The sequence below is a fragment of the Apteryx rowi genome, unplaced genomic scaffold, assembly GCF_003343035.1.
Source record: "Apteryx rowi isolate R43461 unplaced genomic scaffold, aptRow1 scaffold_106, whole genome shotgun sequence".
Classification (NCBI taxonomy): domain Eukaryota; kingdom Metazoa; phylum Chordata; class Aves; order Apterygiformes; family Apterygidae; genus Apteryx; species Apteryx rowi.
Genome location: NW_020447264.1, coordinates 2238027 through 2246656, shown reverse-complemented (window position 1 = coordinate 2246656; position 8630 = coordinate 2238027).

Below are 8630 nucleotides of genomic sequence, written 5' to 3'. Positions count from 1 at the left end.
ACCTGATCAGGACAGTCTGTCCTGTCTTACTAAACTGCCGGCAAGACCATGGGGTCTGGGAGATGAATCTGTGTGTGTGTGTGTGTGTGTGTGTGCACGTGCGTATGTGCGTGTGTGTGTTGGTGTGCACAAGGTGGTCTGTACCTGCAGCCAGAGTGGGGCTGCAGCCTCAGGGGCCTGTGTGTCCAGGTACCAGCAACTGGGGAGACTGGGAACCCAGGTCCAGTGACTGGCTGGACTGTCTAAGCCCAGCTGCTGGAGGGATCCACACTTTACACATGTGTATATATATATATATATATACACATATATATTATATATATATATATATATGTATTTCCATCTAACAGACCTTCATCCTCATGAGCCAGAGGGAGGAACAGGATGAGGCCATTGGGGGTGTTTGTGTTTGCATCAATGCTGAGCGCCTCTGTCTGTGTCGATCTGTATGGCCAGCTATGTGTGTGTGTACATATGTGTTGTACACGTGYGTTTCTGCGTGTGCCTCCTGGGAATACATGCTCAGCCTCGCTACTGGTTGGACTGGGGGGAATGGAGCTGSGACAGCCTCACCTCCATAGGTCTACTAGATCTGGCAAACATCTAACAAGTACTTTGGGAGCCTTCCAAATTTGTCTTTGTAAAAYGCTGCTTAGCCCACACTAGTGATCTATCTCACATTCTTCAGTGCATTTATCCTTTCATTGCTTCAATCTGTTATTATTTGTCTCAAAAGACAAACCCAAGGTACAGTATTTCAGCTAGATTTTAATAGTGCTCGACAAACCAGAAGGTTATTTATTTGCAAGTTCTGTCTCTTTTTGCATATCCCAATAATGTGTTTGTCATTTTTGCCAGAGCATGAAATTTTGGCTTGCATTTGACCTTGKATCCACTATAATCCCCAGATCATTTCTGGTAAAACTGCTACCTTGACAAGTTTTCCCCAGCCTGTATTTTTTTCAATTAGTTTTGCCTAAATTTAGGATCTTGTGTTGATCTTGAATAACACTCAGCCACTTTTTTTCAAACCTTTTCTCACATATGTCAAGACCATTTATTACTGTGCCCTGCAGTATATTGATAATCCTTCCCAYGTCAGTCCTTCCCACTGTCACAGTCAACAAACCTACTCTTGATCCATCATCCAAGCCATTAATGAAAGCATTGAATTGTACCCAGCACAGATCTTGCGAGAACCCAGTTTGATACAGCCTTGCATTTGTCAGTGTGACTTTGCCATATACTCTGGACACAGTTTTTAGTCAGGTTTGCCTCTCCTTTAGAATAATTTTGTTTAGCTCATGTTTTTATACCTTTGCCAATGAGACTGTCATGCCATACAGTTACTAAAGCTCTRCTGAAGACAAGTATTGAAGGCTTTTGCCCCCTTCACAATGCTCCACAATGTCTCTCATCTTTCCATACAAGGAAACTACATTGGCTTCTTCTTGACAAATCTCTTTGTCATCCTGTGTGCTTAGACWTTGTCCGCTCAAATTTTTTTCCCTCAGATTTTGTTAGGGACTGAAGCTAAGCTGACAATTCTGTAGCCTTTTTCTTTTTTTTTTCTTTTTTTCTTTTAAAAAGACAGATTTTCTGATCTTTTTGTTTTCTAGTCTCCTTCTTTTCATGGTTTTGAAAATCTGAGATAACATCAGCCAAGGAAATAAATGGCCTAAGATGAAGATTATCACATCCAGTTGATTTGAAAAAGTTTAACTTATCTAACCACTCTATGATGTTCTTCTGCTATTTTAATCTGAGGGCTTACTTTTTCATATTGGTATTTATTGGACTAGTCACTGATCCCAGCTGACTTTTTTTATGAAGACTGATAACACATAAAAAGGCAACACTCTAGCCTTCCTGACATTATCTGATGACAGTTTTTCCATTCCACRGAGTTATTTGAACACCCTGAGCACTTCTCTTGGCCTTGTTCTTACTAAGAGTGCACTCAATAGAAGTTTTTTTTTTTTTTTCCCCCAGCTTGTCTCTTGTTAACTGATCTCATTTTATCTCTGGGCTTTTCAGATTTTGCTCACTATATACTYGTGTTACAGGGAGCTGGACTATTCTTTTGTTATAGACCTTGCTAATCTAATCTAGTTTCCATTGTTTGCGTGCTTCCTCCTTCTCTTTGACTTCAATAAAGATTGTATAATAGGGCCAGATTGGTCACACAATGCTTTTTCTCTATTAGCTGTCTTTTTCATGCATCTTCTCACAAAGCTAGATTGTGTCTTTTCTGTTCTTTCTGCAGTGTCTAGTAGCAAATACACTCTTGCATGGGCCTCCCTCGGTGGCATCATGGGAGTTATAACTATTTGGTTATATACCCAGGAACAGGACAATAGATTTAGCTGTGGAAATCTTCTTTTACTGTCACTCTCTATTCCCTTGTTATACCAGAAATTGAAAATCAAGATACACAGAGTGATAAAATATTAGTGGTTATGATCCTTTACCTGAAAAAAATTTAGAGCTCCTTGGAAAGAACGGCGCATTTCAAGGGTATTAAATTTGCTCAGCGATGCTATYGTCCTCATGGACCACGCAGGAGGCATGAGCCCATCACCAGGCAGCAACAGGCGAGTATCACTTTGTTTCACTGTGTTTACATCGGAATTAATTAAATTCACTGAGTGACTGGAAGGAAAGGAAAGTCTCTTCGGGGCTGAGCTGATAGGAGGATGGGATGTGATTTGTCTAATCACCTCCCTGAAGAATGAACTTCACTGAGGAGTGAATTCATTAGCAAGCATCAGTGGCAGAATATACACACTTTTATTATCTGAGAGACTTTATGCTCAAAACTCCAATCAATTTGTAAATCATAACATGACCCTCCAAGTACTACCTGTGCCTTCAGTTACAGCAAAGGAAAACTGGTACCTAAGAGCTTATATTTTAGGAATATCTTTGGGAGAAAGTCCCTTTTTAATATTCATAACTTGTACAGTGACTAGGGCTGTGAAATCATAGGCCATGGCCAGAGATTTGAGGCGTTATAATAATAAAATAAAAACAGCGAAGCCAGGTCTGCCAGACAATCTGTAAGCTAGGTTTGATAAGATACAACTAKCAATGTGATTTCAAACTGTGCAGAACATAAAACCAGCCAGATCAGGTCAGACCAACTGTTCATCTAACATGGATGCCTGGAGAATGGCAAGTATACAGTGATATTTCCTCAAAAAACTGTCCCAAATTCCAGCAGTTTGCAGCTCACAGACTCTTTGAGCCAGGGGTCATATCTTTGTKTTTATTAGCCCTTGGTGAATTATCATTATTACAATAATTTGAGATACTATTATTGTTCTGTATTATTGTACTATTATTAAGAATAACTGTTCACTCCTCCTGACCCAGCAAAAGAGATTCTGTAAAACTATGCAAATGACTACATATTATGAAAAATAATATCCTTATAATCATTTCCATCTTATTTCTTTTCTTCACAGGACTTGGATTAAGCCCATCATCCAATAGAGAATGGTGTTCAGAAAGAGAGAATGGTATGCTTCTGACTGATCTTAACATTTTTCTGCAGCACTCAGCACAATAACAACCAGTTCAGATTGTGTGATACTCTTTTTGCTAAAAAATCATGGCCCACATCCCTTTCCTTCCAGCAGGGACTCTTTTAAAAACCAATCACAAGAGTAGATCAGAAAGCCATCCCCCTTGCCCCAGTAATCATTTGACAGAAGGAAACATTTCAGATGGATTCAAAATTGTTCTTGCAAATTGTGTTTCGTTTGAGGAAAACCTGATGCATTTTCACGTAAAATTGACTCTCTTAAGAAAAATCAGAAGGCAATCGTTGTTCATGCAAAAAGTGATGACTATTTTCAGCTCTGCCATAAAAGCCTCAGCATGGGCAGAGAAAGGATTTTGGCTTTCTCTTCTGCAGTACCATAGACCGTGGAGAACTCAAACCTTCATGTCCTTCCCCAGAACACACTGTAAAATTGCAAGAGGTTGAAATATAGCCAAAACACACCATATCACACAGGTAAGGTGCAAACAATATGTGCAATGAGCACAGCAAAAGAACTCTGATTTCAGAAGAATTGCCCACTATCAAATAGCTCTAAGAGCCTGGGTAAAGCTCTCCTGAAGCCCCCTAGAAATTGTGAAGACAGAAAATCCTATCCCGATTTATCTCCAGTACTGTCACACAATTCCAGCTCATCGTATCATGCCTACCGTTCTGGCTTGGGCTCTTTTCATTTCAGTTTCACTAGTGTGTTGGAAGGAAAGACTGGTTTTTAGTCTGATGTTTTTTCTCCTGTTCTGGTCTCTTTGTTTTTTTCTGTTTTTAAAATACCTTGGAGACTCAGTGCCCCAGCAGCTGATCCCAAAGGACTGCTTTCCTGATGTAGTTATGAACAGCTGTAAAACTTCACAGCAAGTCAGGCTGGGAACGTGGCAGTTCCTTTCATGCTTTGTCGTCTCACGCGGTTTTGTTTCTCCTGTTTAATTTTTTTGCCTTCCCCTCAGCTCGTGGCAAAATGGTTTGTTGTCATTTTCAGCAATGAGCAGACAAGCAGGAGTAAAATAAGGCAGGATGAAGAAGGCTGAAGAGGAGCACAAAGGGAAACAATTTAATAGGACTTGGTGACGAGCACGAAGTGTCACCCAGGAGTCAGCCATGAGGGAGCGCTCATTTTCTGATTGCCTCTTGTCTCCTCAGAAACACAGGCAATCTCTGCAAGGGGTTGCCTTTCCTCATTCATAGAAAGGACTGCAAGTACCCACCATGCAACATGCCTTTGAGCCTTACGATATCTACGAGGAGAAACTAGGAGAGGGAAGAAATGYGCATTTATTTCCACCAGCCTACCAGCAGTTGGAGTAAAAAATAAAAAAAACAACTTTTGCAGGCAGTTTTTCTGTATTGTGACAATTTTTCTATGTTCTGAGATAGCCATCAAGGAGGGTGAAGAGTCTAATAGAAAATGAATGGGGACTCCCTAAGGACAACTTCATCTTACCGGTTGCTTTTTAAGAGCTCTGTGGGCAAAACAACCCTCAACTTTTTTTTTTTTCCTTTTTTTTCCTCCCTCCATTTGTGCATAGAAAGAGAGAAGATTGATGGAGSAGGAAGGACCTTTGTGGAGTTCTGAGAAGGCCTTGCAATATTTCTGTCCTCCTTCTACCTGATTTACTATAAAAGGAGGTGGTTGTAAGGTGCTTTATTTCACCCCATGTCGCTCCACAGCRCAGCTTAGTACCTACCGTTCATCTTCTTGGGAATAGCCTTCTTTCACATACAGAGCTTATGGGACACCTTCTACTTTGCTCTGACATTGCTGGGCTGGGGGTGGTGGGGGAAAGCCAAATTGTCTGCAGAGCCAAAATCATCAACATGATAATGCTGCAGTGCCTAGAAATGAGGCATTTGGCCTCAAGGGAGGAAATGACCACAATGCCCAGCTAACCTCCTCATTTGGGGAGGGAGGAAGAGTTGAGGGATAGATCAAACATCAGAGACGGTATCACTGTTTGAGGGGGTGTGTGGTGAACCTATGGAGGAACTAACCCAGCTGACAACCATGCTTTTCTACTGCTTTGTGCAATTTCTCATTTTTGGTAATTTGTTCATTTCTTTGTTCTGCGCACAGCTTGGCTGCACGAACCAGCATGGTTGGTCCTTAGGTGAGCATGAGAATGATCGGCTGCCACCAGGGACTGACAGATCACGCTAGTGTTGCCACTAGAGGAATAATTATCAAAACACAGCTTTAGACAACTAAGACGACCTGGGCCAAGTCCACCAGGCAAAGTCCACATAGTGCAAACCAGACAAGAAGTGCTCAGCCGGAGGACTCTGAAGCCACTGCTCATACTTCAATAGGCGTCAGATCATACAGTCTGGGAGACAACCCACTGCTCAAGAGAAGATGTCAAAATGTGAAATTCACAGGTCTTAGAAGGAAAGCAACTCAAATGGCATCTGATTGACATATCACTGGTAGAGCACTGAGCTAGGAAAGGCAAAAACTTGAAAAAGAGTCCCTATACCAGAATCATTTGTGTTATTTATAYGGTGATAACTGTATTAAGGATCAAGTTAAGTAGAAGATAAAACCCAGGCTTCCGTTTAGTGAGCAAAATACCTTAACCACTCAGTTGCAGAGTCATCTGTCCCCAGACTATTGAAAGCAGGAAAAAAATTTTAGTCTAGGTATGTTTTATATTAGATTACTATTGCAAATTTTACTCTGTGTTTCTAATTTTTTTTTCAGCACATTATTTCTATGGGGGTAAGCCATGCTGACAGAGTTAAACCAGTGCAGCTTTCGTAGTCACCCAGAGACATGCACATTCCTACCTCTAAGGCAACGATGCAAATGACCACATGCTGTCAAGAGATAGCTAGGAGTTGTCAAGAGAAAAGGACAACCAGAAACACCTGAAATCTGTACCATAAAGAATAAGGGAGTGGTAGCTAGTGAAAGAGCAATAACAGAGGCTGAACCAGAGTGAGCCAGGACTGGTTGTAATATATATCTTAAGAATTAGGTTAAAGGTTTCCACTGTCACAGATTTGATAGGCTGTGCAGAGATGCATTCCCTGATCAACAAATTGTATGCCAGCAGCAACTTCCAAAAAAAAAAAAAAAAAAGGCTTGACTATGTCCATCTTTGGACACTTCTCAGAGCATGGTGCATTTATTCCATGGTACAAAGCAGAGYTGGTTTGTATAGCTGCCTCCATCCTTGGAGCTCTTGTCAGTGCATCGCACTAAACCTGTAAARTATTCCCTTAAGTCTTGACATTGCCTTAGAAATGGGCTTTTGAACAAGGGAGAATTCACAGTTGGTCTGAGCGGCAATTCGTGCTGACCTCRTCTCCTCCCTCCTTAGGCAATTCATACTCCCTCTACTACCTGCACTTCATGAAAGCACCCTGTTAATTATTCATGGAGTGCTGAAGCCTTTAAACTYCATTGATTTCTTGTGTCTGGCTCTTGATTGCATCTGGTAAATTCATTCCTGTTTGATGGCATTAAGTATTTTGAATAATTAATATGGTAATTTATCCCAAGCTGAGGACTAAATGTTACCTTCTGCTGGGAGGAGTGTTGCGAGGGGAATACTCTTTAGGGCACTTTTCCCAATTCCGTGAATGTCAACATGGTACTTAATATAAGTGTCTGTCTAACAGCTATTGCTTCTATGGGACTCCAGTGCAAGCACGATTGASAGGACAAGCACTACATGCACAGGCATTTATTCTTATAGTGTGCTTTTAATTGACTGGAAAACAATCAAAATGACTAAACAACATCAAAGATGGAAAAATATCTCTTTGATCCATCGGGGTCTTCTCAAATTAACAGCAATTTTGATTGTGAGTTCTTCAGGAGTAGGGCTGAATCCCAAGATCCAAACTCTGCTAAGAGTAGTATTTTACAGTAAGCTCTTGGAAATGTAATCCATTCACATTTTGATAGACCTAACAGTGACTTCTGGACCTTTCAGTCCAACCSAGAGGAAAGTAATCCCTTCCCTAAYGGGGGAATATCTGCATTGGGACATATTTGCCTCTTCTCATTATTTACATTCAAATATATCTGATATTCAGAACCATTCATTTTGTATGGTTTTACTTCTTTTCTGTCCCATTAGCTTCTTTTTTATATTCGTATTTATATCCTCCATGTACTCCTATCATAATCTCCAGATACTGAAGTCATCAGTAAGCCAAACTATTACACAAACTGATCCTTTACAACACCTCGAATAAAAAGAACTCTTCCTGTGATTTGCCTCTGATTTGAGGACTTTTTTTTTTTTTTTTTCCCTGTGAGGTAGTGCAAATAAGTACTTAGTCACTGGGATAAAATTCATACAGGCAAAGATGAATTCCCACTTCATATTATTCTAGATACCAGAGTTCCTAAATCCTTTTTCTTTAGTAAGGCATGTCAAAGAATCAGGATTACTCCTAAACAATGGACTGAAAGAGTGAGTGATGATTATATGCAAAACGAAACTTCACCGTGGAAGAACTCTTCAAAATGTTTTCCATTGTTTCGTGCCTGAGCTAACCTCATCTGCTCTTCATTTATTTTTGCTGGTACTTGAGTTTATTTCTGATCTGTTTTCCTCACAACTCCATGTAGTTTTTGAAGATAAAAACAAGAGCTGGAGATGCTATTTATTCTTGCAAAACTATAGAAATGGAGGCATTTTAACCATCCCTACTTTTTGGATATGTTCTTCYAGGGAGGGTTTGAGCCATATTACTTCTGAGGTTAGACAGCGATATTTCATAACAGACTATAAAGYCTAGATGTCTGCCAGTGCCTACAGAGTGGTTTCAGTTCCATGGCATGGTTTCAGTACAGCCAGATCTGGAATATGAGCTTCAGCTAAATGGTCTTCTTGTTGGCCTGTAGCTAACTATATGGGTCTCCAAAAGGATGCAATTGTGGATTACAGGCGACAGCTGTAATTCATGTTTCTTCTGYCACTGGTGGTTTGTTAAGACCTTGWYAATCTTCCCCAGCTCGTGGAAACCTCCATTCTGTCACCACTGTTTTGTCATCTCTAGGAACAGAGGGGTTCAATCACTGACAAATGTACACAGCAGGTTTGGGCAGATCTGAAGG